The sequence below is a fragment of the Seriola lalandi genome, unplaced genomic scaffold, assembly GCF_002814215.2.
Source record: "Seriola lalandi dorsalis isolate HSWRI2012SDOR001 ecotype SW California unplaced genomic scaffold, Sedor1 jcf7180002054917, whole genome shotgun sequence".
NCBI classification, from domain to species: Eukaryota; Metazoa; Chordata; class Actinopteri; order Carangiformes; family Carangidae; genus Seriola; species Seriola lalandi.
In genome coordinates, this window is record NW_019525469.1 from 91,458 (window position 1) to 107,003 (window position 15,546).

Below are 15,546 nucleotides of genomic sequence, written 5' to 3' on the forward strand. Positions count from 1 at the left end.
TTGTTCATTTCATTACAGAATAAGGCAATGACCACATAACATCTATTTAGCATTTATAAACATTATTTTAACACAATAACGTTAAACAAATGGTTTATAAAACATTATAATGAACTTGTGAGAAGATATAAGTGTTTATAAATGTATTTGTCAGCAGCTGTAATTTCCTCTGTGGACATCCATAAGTGCATGAACAGATAATGAAAGATACAGTTGTAATAATAGAAATCATGTCCGCATAGGAGAAGTTATAATTAGTGTAGCGTATCAATGATTTATTTTTTAGAATTTAAAATGCTACTACAACTACATTATAGTGTGTTATAAATGTATTTAATATTTATATCGCACTCAGAAACATTAAATCAGAAGGGTTAGAGTGTTACCTATACATAACAGGAATCTGCAGCGTGTTATCCTACAGTTACATCACTTATTATTATATATAACATATGTTTGGAGTTATTTAAACCACAAAGAGGTTTAACCTCTATGAACATACTATTATAAAATCTCCAATTACAGATATCCAAATTGACTTATGTTGTCTTTGGGAGGGGTAGTGCTGCATAATGAGTCTACATCAATCATAGAGCATATATGGTAATCCTCTGTATTTTACCCGGTTTTACAGCTGAGACCACAAACAGAAGTGATGTGTCCTCCAAGTCTGAAACATGCTGTATATCAATGTTTATGAGTAATTGTCATGAAATTAGGAAGTATCAAACTGAAAAAAAACAATAATGAAGGAGTTTTTAGAGCTGTTAAAGGGGGCCAGGGGTCTACAGGACCCCAAACACAGCATTAGGTTTAAAAGCAGCGTTGGCATCCACGGTTTCTAGCACGTTTGTTGACAAAATGGGCGATGAAACACATGCTGTAAATTTCATTGACAGCTTTATGGCGCCAATTCAGACCCTGTGGGCAGCCATATTTCCGTTCTGTACCAGTTAACATTGAACACACTGTACCAATTTCCTCCTTGACGCCCCCCAACCTCCCTCCTCCGGGGTCCTGAGCCATCCCACAGAACCTGAGGGGCTTTTGAGGGCAGAGGCAGGTGGACCAGGCAGTCCACTGGGAGGCCTGAGGGGAGGTGTGGGAGGAGGGGGAGGCAGGGCGGGTGCAGGTTGGATGGTCTACAGGGAGGCCTGGGGTGCGAGGGGATCAGGGGGGCGGGGATAACAGAGTAAGGATGAGGGAGGAAGGGGTGGGGGGGTGCAGGTGGATTGATAGTGCGCGACAGAGCGAGAAATTAATTCATTGATAGATTCCGATCTGCAGGAAAGAACTGGGAAGTGTGGATGGAGAGATTAAGCAAAAGCGGAGACGGAGGGAGGGGAGACAGAAGAGGATATGTCCCCCTAAATGCGCACACGCCGCGCGCGCACGCACACACACACACACACACACACACACACACAAAGAGACATACAAAGGTGAGGAGAGAAAGAGTTATTCCCAGTTTGTCCCTCCCAGTTGGCCACGTAACCTAAATTCACCTAAATTCATTATTCATTACATACCTCACATTTACTACTACTACTACACACACACACACACACACACACACACACAAGAGTGCTGACCATGCTACAGCCTGGAGCAAAGAGGTGGGGTGAGCAACCTATAGGTGATTTCATCTAGATATGTGTGTGTGTGTGTGTGTGTGTGCGTGTGTGTGTGTGTGTGTCTCAGTCTGTAGATCACATCGCTGATGTCCTTCACATCAGGCCTCATGAATATGTAATAGAACTGTCATTTTAATAAAGCACCACTGAGTTATACCTGCCTGTGTGTGTGTGTGTGTGTGTGTGTGTGTGTGTGTTTGTCTGTGTGTGTTTGTGTGAACATATCTGCCAAACGCTCAACAACGACATATTTAATTCATTTTCATGAAAATATCTGCTTGAGAGAATTAAAACAAACAACAACAGATTTTCTAAATCTACAACATAAAAACAAATGTTTTCTCTTTCCAGGAGAAATCAGACAGTGTTTATTTGACGCCGTTGGATTTTTAATTTTTAGTCCTGAGCAAACTCAGGAGTCAAACTATGTAAACATCTGGCATCTGTAGTTGTACACAGCTGTATAAGTCTTGTCTGTGTTCTGCTTCAGACATGTGAACGGTTCATTACATGTAACATCTATTTCCTTGTTTCCGGGAGTTCAAACGTTTACACTAGTTTCTGCCATGGCTGGTGATGCGGGACGGAAACCTCTGAACGTCAGATATCGGGGTCGCCTAACAATAAAACATGAGTATGGGTCAAAATAAGCTGTTTGCAGAGACGACCTACCGGCTTGTTCTTTTTACAGGATGAGAGTCTCAATGTATTTGTCAAAACAAATAAGTGGCATATGTATATACTACTAATTTGTTTTGTAAGTGTATATAGTTCTAATTTGTAGTGTTGAAGTGTACACAGTATATAGACGTAACTTCTCTGAGACAGGGTTGGTATGTTTGTTTGTACGTGAGCTGACTTTATCTCTGTCAACGTGTGGATTTATTTCTTTGAGCCACAGTGACTCAACATTTCTGTTGAAATAGTTTGGGTTTTACTCCAAGCTGTTTACATGACTGCAGATTAAAGTAAGAGCTTCACCAAGAGTCATATTAGGTCTCCATTGCCGGTGTAAATGTATCATTGGATCCAGACAGACTTTTAACAAAAAAAACATGGAGAAAAACTGTGCAGCGGAGATATCCTCACACACTAAACATTACTGGGTTAAAAATAGACCTAGCGTGGGATCAATAGCACCAAGACAATCCTAGGTTAAGAGTCCCTGATAGCAGTGGGTGGCTGGGTGGTTGTGAGTGTTGTTTTATACCACTGATGGGTCGGTGAATCAAAACAACTCTTTGTCTTCGGTGGTTTTCTAGTCAACCCTTTATTGTGTCTGGGCTTTATTGGCCCCAAGCTGGAACTATTTTCAGACGCTGATATTTAGCGTATAGTGTGGGTCAAACTCCAAAAACACTGGATCCTACGTTTCCCATAACGCAACTTCATTAGACCCCCTGGTAAATGCCCTCCTCTGTCAAACAGGCCTGAGTTTCTGATACAGGCTTTCTGTAAAAAAGACAAAGGTAAGGTGACATCACAATGACATCATCAGGGTTATTTTTTTAGACTTAAAATGCCCCTTTAAATTCTTGGCAACAAAAATATTGAAACTAAATGACCAGATTGTATTTCATATCTAGGAAAACTGATGTACAGCCTCTTGGAAAATGAACCTTTCTATAATTAGTAACAATGAAAATCTTGTCTTCCATTCTTTGCCTCATCTGAAGTCAATTTACTGTCCTCATGGCTGGACGCCCACTGCAGCTGGATGGTTCACTGTCCAAATATGAGATGTGATTTCACCATGTTCAGTTCCCAGCATTCAGTCTTGTGACAGTCAGATATCTGCCTTGTAACTCACACACTTTTCTTTTTCTGCTTTATGGTGTAACACACAAGTCACCCGTCTGATGTCAACATCAGCGCCCTTATTTTCGGTCAATGACCTGAACTCTGTGAATGAGACACACACACACACACACACACACACACTGAGACACACACACATACGCTCAGACATCCACAGCCACGTGTCCGTGTTAAGCTGCCTTTGTGTCCATGTCTAACTAGACTGGGAATCCCTGTGGATGAGAGGAGATGAATAACTCAATAAACACGAGAAGGTTTCTGACCCCGGAACAAAGCACATCCACTGACTGGCTTCCAAACACCCGCTGTCGTTGTCTTCTTCTCTTCCTTTGTTTTCTCACTGTTTGTGCCGATTCTTCCGTCCTTAACTACTTTTCTGTCTGTGCGGCTTCTGTTTCTGCCTCTGCACCAGTGACGTGCCTGAGAAACTGCTCTAGGCAACGTTTAACCATGAAAACTCAACTGTCTTATCAGCCTCGAACATAAAAGAAGGGCTGTAGTAAGAGAACAGCAACCAACCCCCATTAACTGAGACACTGTCGATTTGTCCAAATCATGTTCTGGTGATGGGAATAATCACTGGCTGAGAAGTTTTAGCTAATGGCGCTAATGGTGTGGTTCTACTGATGGTAATGTAGTAGTAGTCAGTTGGTAACCACTTTGTCCTAGATTGAAATGTCTCAACAATTATGAGATGAATTTAGTACATTCATGTTCCCCAGAGGACGACTACCACCGACTTCTGTGATTCTCTCGTCTTTTCCTCAAGCGTCACCAAGAGGTCTCTCTGTCCTGGTTTTGAACAAGCTCTTTCTTAGAAACATCTACAAAGGTCAGTCAAATGTTTCCACAACCGTTGGATGGATCGACATCAATTCAAGCTTTGACTGAATCTCTTTTATCGGCCCTCTTTCTCTTTGTGACCTCTTCTTTTGCACTCATTTAATGGCACAGAAAATTAGATCCACAAACTGTTTATCTTGATGCATCCAACGACTTATATTCACATAACAGTGGATGAAAACGTACATTCATTCTCGTTTTCTTTTTCCGGTTTTCAGGAAATTTGGTTAAAATCTGAGAACTGGGGAATGTTTGAAATATGCGCTTGAAAAAATGACTCAAAAACAATCAAAAAGTAGCTAAAGTTCTGTTGATTGGTATTTATCAAATGATCAGCTCTAGGGTCTATAGATATGTATGTTTGTCCGTCAGACTATTGAATTATGCCATTGTGGCATTTCTGTCTATTTGCCTCTCAGATGGGATGGGGGAGACTTTTACCCGCTGGTCCCTGAGCTCGACCCAGAGCCTTTCACATTCAAATCAGCTCTTATTGGCGTGACATTGTTTAGCCACCTCTGGATCACCCCCACCCTCCTCCAACCACACCCACACACACACACACACACACACACACACACACACACACACACACACACACACAACTCTGCAAACACAAAGCCAGTTTCCATGTGTTTGTTTCAGATTTGCCCCTCTCCACACGACAAACGAAGCGAGCTGCACAGGAGCGCATAAATCAGTCATTAGTGACGGTATGTTCCTGGATAAACAGCAGCTCCCGCGCTGGGTGGCTTCCCGCCTCGACTGGGGTCTGTTAGATTTAGCTGAGGGGCGAGTGGCACCAGCTGTGAAAGGCCACAGTGTAACAGAGCGCTCTGGGCGGTATATACAAGACCCACAGCCATACATCTATCACTGCCTTCACACAAAATAAACACTGAGGAGAGAGCGGGGAGAGGAGGCAGTGGGGTCATGTACAGTAATTTATCTATGAATAAAATCAAGTGGAAAATAACAATAAGATATCAGCATTTAGCAGGTCCCGTTATAGAGGGATCTTGGTTTAAAATGATGTAATCCTCTTAGTGAACCATAATTGGCCAGTCTCATCTAATGATGTTCATACAGTTTGGATTAAAACATGAAATCATGACAACATTCAGAGCGATAAATCCAGAATAACGCTGTCAAGCCTCAGTTGATGAATAAAGCGCCCCAGCCTGTGAGACGACGTGCTTCAGTGCAATGTCAATCAATACATGACATGATCATATATCACATGTGTGGGACGGGTGCAGTTAACCAACCCCATTAAAAACACAGCTGACCAGCAAGATCAGTGAGCAAGACTGACTCTGTTTCTCCTTCTCTCATCTGCTCTTCTTCTTTTCTAAGAAAGAGCTACTTCAAAACCAGGGCAGAGACGAAATGCCTCACACACTCAGGATGATGATTATCTGTTGAGACTCATGTTGCTATTCTCTCTGTTGTATCTACGTCTGATTGGATGTTTTAGCACGAAATGAGTAAAAGTAAATCAGGCTTTAAAGAGAAATCTACAGCATAAACATAAATGTGCTACTTTTCCAGGTAAAATCAGTCTGTATTTCCTGAATAAAGGCTTGTGACGCTCCTTCAGTCCTGAGCAAAGTCAAACAACTGTATGTAAGGATCTGTGATTCTATAGTTGTACACATCTGTATAAGTCTTGTCTGTGTCCTGTTTCAGACATGTGAATGGTCAATTACATGTAACCAAGTGGCAACCTCCGAGGCCGAAAAATGAACGGAAGTACCAAAAACTGCAGTTCCTCCAATGACCACTGGAGTCTGGGTCCAAAAATCAGTCAATCCCCCTAGACTCCCATGTTAAAATGAAATTAACATGTTTACAGCCTTGTACAAAAAGCTCCTTCATGACAACTGTACAGCGGGTGAATTTTAATATAACTCACCCATTTCAATGTTATTGAGGCTTAAAGTTATGCATAACTCAGAGCATGGCTACTTTGAGTGACAGGTGAGTAAGCATGTGCTTGCCACAAACCGGCATTCACAGAAGTCTCGGCTCCACACATGCCCCACCTCTTTGCCAATTTTTGGATTAGCCAGGAGTTAGGGGCGGGATCAGGCACTGCCAAGATGGCAACAGCAGAGCAGCCCACTCTGATCTTAAAAACGGAAACCTCTGAACGTAAGACATAAATATGAGATGGTTCAACTTTGGAACATATCTGTGAATATGCCTGAACAGCGTCACACCATAAAGATCTCTGGGACATTTTGCTCGCACCTTTCTGAATTAATTTAGTGAAATCTTCATTTTGAATGATACCTGTCTTTATTTATCAAAAAGGTACAGGTTGCAGTGAAAAAGTTGTGATGCTGATGCTAATTATTCTTCATGTATATGGAAAGATGTTCTGTAAATGTTTGGTACAAATCTAAATGAAAAACAACGACAGTGTCGGGCCTTATGGATTTAACCAAAAGTCAAATATCTCTGACCAACGTTACATTCAGGTACATTACTGGTCTACGTGAAAAGAAAACACTTAGTTTGTTAGGTGATTTTGATGAGATCCTAGTACTATTCCTTATTACATACATTAAATTATAAAAACGAGATATATATTTTAGTAAAACGGCTCTTCTGGATGGTTGATTATAAAAAACTTGGGACACGTTTTAGGGTAAGGACCTTGTTTTTGTGGCAGATTTTATTTCTCAAGTTTGGGACACAAACTATTTGCAGAGTTTGTTTCACCACTGCTGCAGTATTTTCTGTGCCTCATGAGTTCATGGGGTCTGGATATTTGTATGTGCATGATTCAGTCGATAAATAATATCACGGACTATCTTGTGACTTCTACAGGAAGGAACATGGCGGCAGCTGATATCTGATAATGTGTTTTCAGCTGTTATTGCCTGTTAAGAGGTAAACAAGCTCACTGATTGATACCAGAGTGTAGTGAGCCGAGCTCTTCAGGGCCACATCAAGAGGAAGTCAAAGCTCAAACCCTTACTATTATTATTGGTGGCTTCATTATTACAAGCAAACCATTCATCATAAACATTAATTTCATCTGCTGTTAACATAAAAATATTGATCATAGATTAATGTAGTGAGTAAAAGGGACTAGCCTGGAAAGCATGGCTGTAAAACTTTGTGAGCCCTGAGGCAATAACCAGCCTAAATAGAAAATTACCCTACATTATGTAGATTAGTTCCACTGAAATGTTTGCACCTCTGGCGCCATGATCATCATCATCATCATCACACACACACACACACAGACATACAATATCATGCAACCACTTGCACATCCTCTCTTGCGCCCACCACATCCACCCACACACACACGCACACACCACAACCCAGCGGCTCGTCTGGCTCCCCTCCTCAGACTCTGAACCTTTTTTCTTCTTCACAGCTGCTGCCAGTCCACTGAGAGCAGAGACTCCCAGCAGCTTCGACAGACGCTCACATCACACCTAATCCCTGCTGGCAGGTAGAAGAAGTTTCCCCCGCGCTTTGATTTTTGGCTCTTCACATGATAACCTTCATCGTTTTGATCTTCAAGGTGTGAGGGCAAGAGCCAGAGGCTGCTCACCAGCTCAAGAGGATCGATTGGAAAAAGGCGCATTCACTTCAGCTCTGGAGGTGATTGTTTTAGACACAAACACTTAGATAAAGACAATTCTGTGATGATCTGTCGGCGCCCCAACCTTAGGAAAACACATGCAAATAGACAAAACACAAGCCATTGAAGAAAACATCTTCACCAACACACGCACCAACCCTGTCTCCTAGAGACTGCGTTTCTATACAACTTAACTGCAAAGCTCTACAACTGTTAACAGCAGCAGAGTCACCAGGTGGTTGGGCTGCACGGCGAGCGAACAGAACGCACAAGAATCCCGTTGTGGTTTAGGCAACAGAAGCTCTTTGGTAAAGTTCGGGTTATTAGACATGGGGTTGTGCGAGGTACTTATCGACAGTCAGTGCATTACCTGCAGTAGATTGAGATCAGAGCGCTCCCAGTTTAGCAGGAGCACTGGCACAGACGCTGAGTGATGAGCTGCTGTGGACGGGGTCATCTGCAAAAATGTGTGTTAGCCACTGAAAGAAAGCTAACATCAGTTGTAGTGTACACCATATTTGAATATTTAGCTCTGTCCGACTCAAACAGCTGATCTGTGGGGTAATACAGGGTTCACAACATGTAGTAAAGCGCTGTTTGACACCAAGATAAAGAAATATATGACATGTTTTTGCAGATGGCCCCGTCCACAGCAGCTCATCCCTCAGCTCCTGCTGCTTCTCTACACTTGGTAGCGCACTGATCCGACTCTACTGCAGGTAATATACACGGACTATAGATAAGTACCTCACACAATGACACGTCAAATAACCTGATTTATCACTTTAAAGTTGCTGAAATCTAAGTAAAATGTTGAGTCTAAAGTTACGGCGAACGTTTTCTCCTGCGTTCACTACAAGTGGAAATTGTTCATCAGATATTTTGACGGAAAACAAACAAGTCATGTTTGAACATTTTACTGATGCGGTCAGTGTCAACATATTTACGCCCTGCCAAGTACATTAATTAACATTTCCTCATTATGTTAACAGAAAACGTAATCTGATTGCAATTATTTCCCACAAAGCATATTTGTTGTTGCAAATTAGTCGCATAGAAACATAATTGTGTAAGAACACATGCAAATATGTGAAACACAAGCAAATGAGGACAACATCTTCACCTATTTGACAACCTACACACACAGACACACACACACACAGACACACACACACACACACAGACACACACACACACACACACACACACACAGCATTTAAATAAAAAATAAAAATCTGCGCAATAAGAAAACATAAAATACAGAAATGCACACGGATAATTCACACAGAATACAAACAGTTTTGTTTAAAACATTCTGGCTGCTCAATGATTTGCATTATTGCAGGTATTTGGTATTAAACTTATACTAATATCTGAATCATACAATCAAAATATTAAAACTACAAAAAAACATGTTTGAAGTGTTTCTGTATTTGGTTGTTTTTTTCTCACTTTGCAGGATTTTTCTTTCTAAATGCTTCTTTTGTTTTCTCTATCATGCATCATTGAAGTTGCAGCGCTTTGAGCTCTCGGGGCCACTGTAAAAAGACGTTAAAAATAATATATGACTAAATATCATCCTGGAAGTCGACATCTCCTGTCATGTCTCTCTGTCCTTTGTCCAAGAAGCCACAACTCTGTCTCCAAGTTACACCACTCCCATGTGGGAGATCGCGTTTCTTCATCTCCACTCAACTCAGAGAGCCTCTCTCTCTCTATCTCCCGTTCTCCTTCATCTTTTCCTCCTCCTCCTCCTCCTCACCCCACCCTCAGATAACAGGAAGGAAGGTTTAAATTAAAAGGAGATTTGATGCTTATCATATTATTCAATCAGTCGGTGAAAATGTCAATTTGCATTGTGTGTGTATATGAAGCCAGTCTCTCTCCCATCCCATTCTCTTTCCCCCATCACCATGGTAACCCCCTGACTCCAGCAGCACACACGGCAATATTTCTCTCCCCCATCCCCCACGCTGCCCCTCCTTCTCTTCTCCCATCCCCCACTCCGTCCCTCCATACCTCTCCCTCGCTTTCTCTCTGGTGCCACTCCCTGTATCGCCTCGATTCACCTCTCCTTCTCTCTCACACACACACACACGTATATAAATGCACACATACAGTGTTTGCCATTGTCTCATTCTCCACCTGCCTTTCCTCCCTGGTTTGACTCGACTGGTCTGCAGTGTGTTAAAGCAGACGTCTGGTTTTCGGGAAACATTTCTGTGTTTTTTTTCTTGCCTTTTGTGCAGCTTCTTAACGCAGAGCGACACATTTACAGGGAGACGGACAGATGGTCAGCTGTGGGAGAAGTTATACTGCAGGTGTAAAGAGATAAATACACACAGAGGGAGGGGAAATCAGAGAGCAGGTAGCAATTAAAACTCACAAATATGGAGTTTTATTTTTGCAAATGGGAGGCTCTGCTGCAAAGAAGATACTCTCATACTTTTGCATTGCAACAGACATTATTCTTTATGTCTGAATTAATTAGTATGGTGCCGTCTGGTCAGTTGATCCTATAAGCAAACAGGGTTCGTGTCAACTACGACTTTTTGTGTGTATTGTATTTGTATATATCAGTATTTATGTAAATATATATGAGTATGTCTCTTTAAAAATGTTTTTTTCTCAAGTTATTCAGTTTTTGAAAATTGAATCTAGAGCATTGATAATCGATCAGTCAAAACAGTTAATCAATTATCAAAATAGGCGGAGATGAAGTGATTGGGTGATCAGCACACGGTTAAACTGCACACGTAGGGATGCAACTAATGATTGTTTTTACGATAATTTGGTTTACAATGCATCAGAAAAAATATTGAAAAATGGCCATCACAGTTTCCACAAATCCGAGGTTACATCTTCAGAGAGCCTGTTTTTGTACGAATAACAGTTTAAAACTTAAAGATATTCAGTGTATTTTCATGTAAAACAGGAAAGAAGCTGGAATCAGCAAATGTAAATTGTTTTTTTTTTTTTGGCTTGAAAAAACGACTTAATCAGAGATTTTATTGGATGGCTGAGTCTTGATATACATTCATTAAAGATGAGGTGTGATGTTTCACAGAGATATTGATTAAAATATGCTCCTAATGAAACCAATCTGCAGCCTGAAATTATTCCCATTGATCACAACTTGTCCAGGTCTGTGGAAACACTTGTGTGTTATGACTCAGATTTACTGTATGTCATGTCAGTTCCTGCTGTTGCTCACTGTACTTTATGTAATGCTCAGAAATATTGTGCACCATGTGGTCATTTGTCAGTGGAGTGACTGATGATATTGTTGGTCTGATATTTGGCTGATAAAGTGTCCTCTGTGTTTGTGGTCGCGGCATGAATGGACTCTTGTCATGGTTCAACCACACTGGACAGGAAAACAGACAGAAGTCACATATTTGTAGGAGGAGTGTGTGTGTGTGTGTGTGTGTGTGTGTGTGTGTTCACACGTGTGTGTTCACTGTATGTGTTAAAGCCATTGAAGTTAGATTAGCTGTTTCTGAGGAGATTAAAGCCCCAAACACAGAGGGGCTGTTAAAACCCTCCTATAGTCCCTAATCCGAGCTAATGGATGCACCCCCCAAACCCACCACACACACACATACACATGGAGGAAGAGAAGGGTTGAAGGAGGGAGACAATGTAGGAAGAAGAGCTGAGAGGCAGACAAGAAGAAGAAGAGGAAGAGGGGGAAAATAGAGTAAGGGGCATTCCTCCCATTTCTCAACACAAAGGCTTCATTCTGCTGAGGAGAAATGGAAAAACAAGAGAAATAAAGGCCAAAAGAGAGGAAGGATGGATCAGAGGGGAGGGAGCGGGGGCGTGAGAGAGATGGATGAAGATGGATAAGAAAGTGCCCAACAAGAAATACAGAGGAAGCGAGCAGCAGAGATGGAGAGAGAGGAACCGAGAACGAGCAAAAATCAGACTAATCTCATTTTCTGGGCCCAGATCTCCTTCTGACCCACTGTCCTGCAGCTCAAACCTTTTAGTCTGGCTGTAAACTGCATCCCCAACCTTTCTCTTGGGACTTTTATTGACTTTATAGACCTGCCAGGACAAGAGAAATTCATGTTGTCCTTTCAGTCCGCACACTATCGCACAAATCTAGATGCCACCAGAAGGTCAGACAGTCAGTCTGGCTGCTTACGAGGTACATTGATACCGAAAGCAACAGTCTGACTCTCAGCTGAAGTTTGATATACAGAACAAAAATGGAGGCTGAGGAGATGGCTTAACTTTAAGTCACTATTATCGGGGCTGAAAAATCTTTCTCAGACAGGTGTGTTTGAGCCAGTTTGCAGAACCAAGTAACATTTAATTAGCTAACTACATTATTTTGTGGGATTACAGGTCACTTAGGAAAAGCTCTCTTCAGGACCGAGATATCCACTGTGTGTGTGTGGGAGCTTTACCCTAATGCTCCTATACCACATATTTTACTTATAAGCCCTTGAAACATCACGGCTCGACAGAGGAAGTGAATGTTCATACATGTCTGTAATAACAGCAGGACAGAGAGGACTGAACACTGTAGAAGTTTTAAGACTTAAGAAATTACAGCTAGAAAGTTGTGTTTTACGGACGTGGATGAAATCAAGTTGGAAGTTGCAGCAGGTCAAACAAAGGACAAACCCAGACGTCCCTCTCTCCAGTAACGTTTTCTAGCTCCTTCTGGGGGATCTCAAGGAGTTCCCAGGCCTGATGAGATATATCATCTCTCCAGCATGTTCTGCGTCTCCCTGAGGGTCTCCCATCAGTTAGACCTCCAGGAGGCATCCTAACCTCCTAACCAGGCATCTTAACCAGATGCCCAAACCACATCAACTTGCTCCTTTTGAGGCGAAGGAGCAGAGGCTCTACTACCAGCTTCCTCCAAATGTTAGAGCTCCTCACCGTATCTCTGTGGCTGAACCCAGCCTTCCTGCGGAGGGAAATTCATTTCAGCTGCTTGTATCGGCATTCTAGTTTTTTTCGGTCACTACCCAGAACCCACTTTACTGCTGACTCTACTGCCCTGATCCGTAATCGTTCTTTAATGTCGCTGAACGTCATTAACATCTCAAAGGTTTTGATTTCTTTCATCTACTGCTGTAGTGGAGCTGAGAACATTGAGTTACAGAAGCTAGTACGACAGAGGCTAGCCCGGACGTGTACTTCATTTCAGCTTCTCTTTTGGGGCAAACACTTCAGTAACTCTAGACAAACCTCAGATAGCGTTGGCCAAACTCATTGTTTAGATGTCGCCCTCAAAAAGTGACACATACGGTTTCAAATTATGGACTACAAAACAGTCCAGAAGTTTGGATTTTTTTGCCTTTACAAAGCTGTAGCATCAAAATAGGGTTATGAGAGAGACATAACAGTCTGAGCTTCTATTTTTCTTTACCATACTTACAAGACTACGGCTGATTCCCTACATAGTTTGAGTCTTTCAGTCTTTCAGCACAATATCATGGGTGTAGCCCTAAGTATGTATTTATTCATATTTAATATAATTTCCCAGGAAAACGGCACTTCAAACCAACCCAGACATAACATCAGCTTAATTAGCTAGCTCTTGTCTACCTCTGTGTCAAATCCCATTATTAAAAAAAATGAAGTGGTAAATCTACCATCGTTGTAAAATGCTTATGTCCTCCAGGTCATCATTCTGGAGGATGTAAAGAGCAAAGCAGCGTTAATACAAAATCTCACCAGATGGTTTCAGTCGACTTGACAACTGAAAGAAGGAGACTGAAAGAAATTTGGCTAAAAGATCCTCCTACACCAGCCGAGCCTAACTTTGCCTCCTCCTCTTCTGCCTCCTCCTCCTCTACCTCTCTCATCCTATTCCCAGCCCAGGCTTTCTTTTCATCTCCCTCCCTCTCTCTCTCGCCGTCCTCTCGTTCCCTTCTCCTTTTAGATTCCTTCTGTTCTGGGCTAAATCTCTCCTCCTCCCCTCTGATTAACCTTGCCAATTTTTCAGTCTGTCTATCACTCACTAATATTACTTCCCCTGCTTATCAACTTTCCCTCTTTTGGTCCTCCTGCTTCTCCCCTCCTTTCTTTCTCCTCCTCCTCCTCCTCTCAAGTTTGGGCCTACTTTGAAGCGATCCACTGCCAAAGCAATCAGGGTGAGAAAATCCCACAATGCAAACGACAGGAAGGGAGACGGAGATGTTTGTGTTGCTTAAACGATGTTGCCACGAGTGAAAAGAGGAATTCCAGAGTAAACAGACAAACAGAAACCTGGTGAAAAGTATCAAAGGGACAGATACACCAAGGAGTAAAAGACACAAAGTGAAATGAATCCTCTTTGTAGATTCGTCTGCCTTTATGAGAGACACTAAGAGCTGCAGTGAGTGGCTAATTAATTTATTAGTCGATCGACAGAAACTGATCATTTTAGTCATTTAGTCATCAGTCAGTAACATTTAGTGATTCTAGCTTCTTATATGTGAAAATGTTATGCTTTTCAATGTCATACATGACCGTAAACTGAATCTTAGGATTTTGGACCATTGGTCAGACAAGACAAGTCATTTGAGGACATCACTTTGGGATGGGGGAAATTATAAAGAGCATTTTTCACTGTGTTTTTGACATTTTATGGACTATCAGGACTAATTGAGATAAAAATCTGCAGGTTAAATCGATTGCAGCCTCACTTTAAATCATTATAGCTGACAGGTGAGGAAGTCCAAGTCTATCCCTAACATGCCGCCCACAAAACAACATAAATCTACAGTGCTCTCTACAAAGTCAGGTGGATGAGGAGATAGTGGAGGTCAGTATGAGTCAATCAAGATAATCAGGATGCACAGAGTACTTTTATCTGCAGATATGAAGATGAAAAAGAGCTAAATCATACCTGACAGAACTGTGTCTGAGTGTTTTGGCACGAAAGGAAGCAAACTACAAACCAGTAATGAATAATTTACCACTATAATATTGTATAGTGCATCATTTCATTCAATATTAATAAAAACGCACTGCTGCAGATGACATATCAGATATTAAACAGCTGAATCAAGTCAATCAGACACTCCCTGAAGACTGGTTCACCCACACAGAACCGGCTTGTCTGCACATGGGAAAACCATGAATGGTCATTTCATGTTTTATATAAGTCAAAAGGTTCAGACAGCGAAAGCAGACAGAAGGGGAAGTGTGCACATACACCCACACACACACAGATGCATGTATGTGCAGTGATTCACGCATTTATATCCCAACGCACACCCAGATTAGCCAGCACAGTTGTTCATACCTGCCATCGTATTATGTAAGACTTCATCACACCCCCCCTCCACATCTACTGTACAGCCCACTGAAACACACACACACACACACACACACACAGATTCAAACGCACACACACACACACACCCACATTCATGCATGGAGACCCAGACACAAGCAGCATGGAGATGCTATTGTTTTCATCTTACCTCTGCAGGTGTTGCTTCTCTCCGTCTGTCTCTGTCTTTTCTTTTCTGTGTCGTCTTTTCTCTCCTTGTCACACTCTTGTCTTTCTTCCTCTTTTTCTCTTTATTACTATTTTCTTCTTTCCTCTCCACTGAGTCGTGCCTTTTCTCGATTCTTTTTTGCACTGATGCTGCAGTGGTACATAAAACACACCCTTCTGAGCTCTGCCTGTCCTCC

General features: G+C 41.9%; 1 protein-coding gene across 1 annotated transcript in view; it reads right to left on the reverse strand.

Annotated features, from left to right (window-relative positions):
* LOC111673374 (neural cell adhesion molecule L1.1-like) overlaps positions 1-15,546 on the reverse strand; it is a 52,573-nt gene extending 37,027 nt beyond the window's left edge. Inside the window, exon 1 of the mRNA XM_087169831.1 lies at positions 15,333-15,546. The gene's annotated coding sequence lies outside the window, so the exon portion shown is untranslated. The remainder of the gene's footprint in view (positions 1-15,332) is intronic.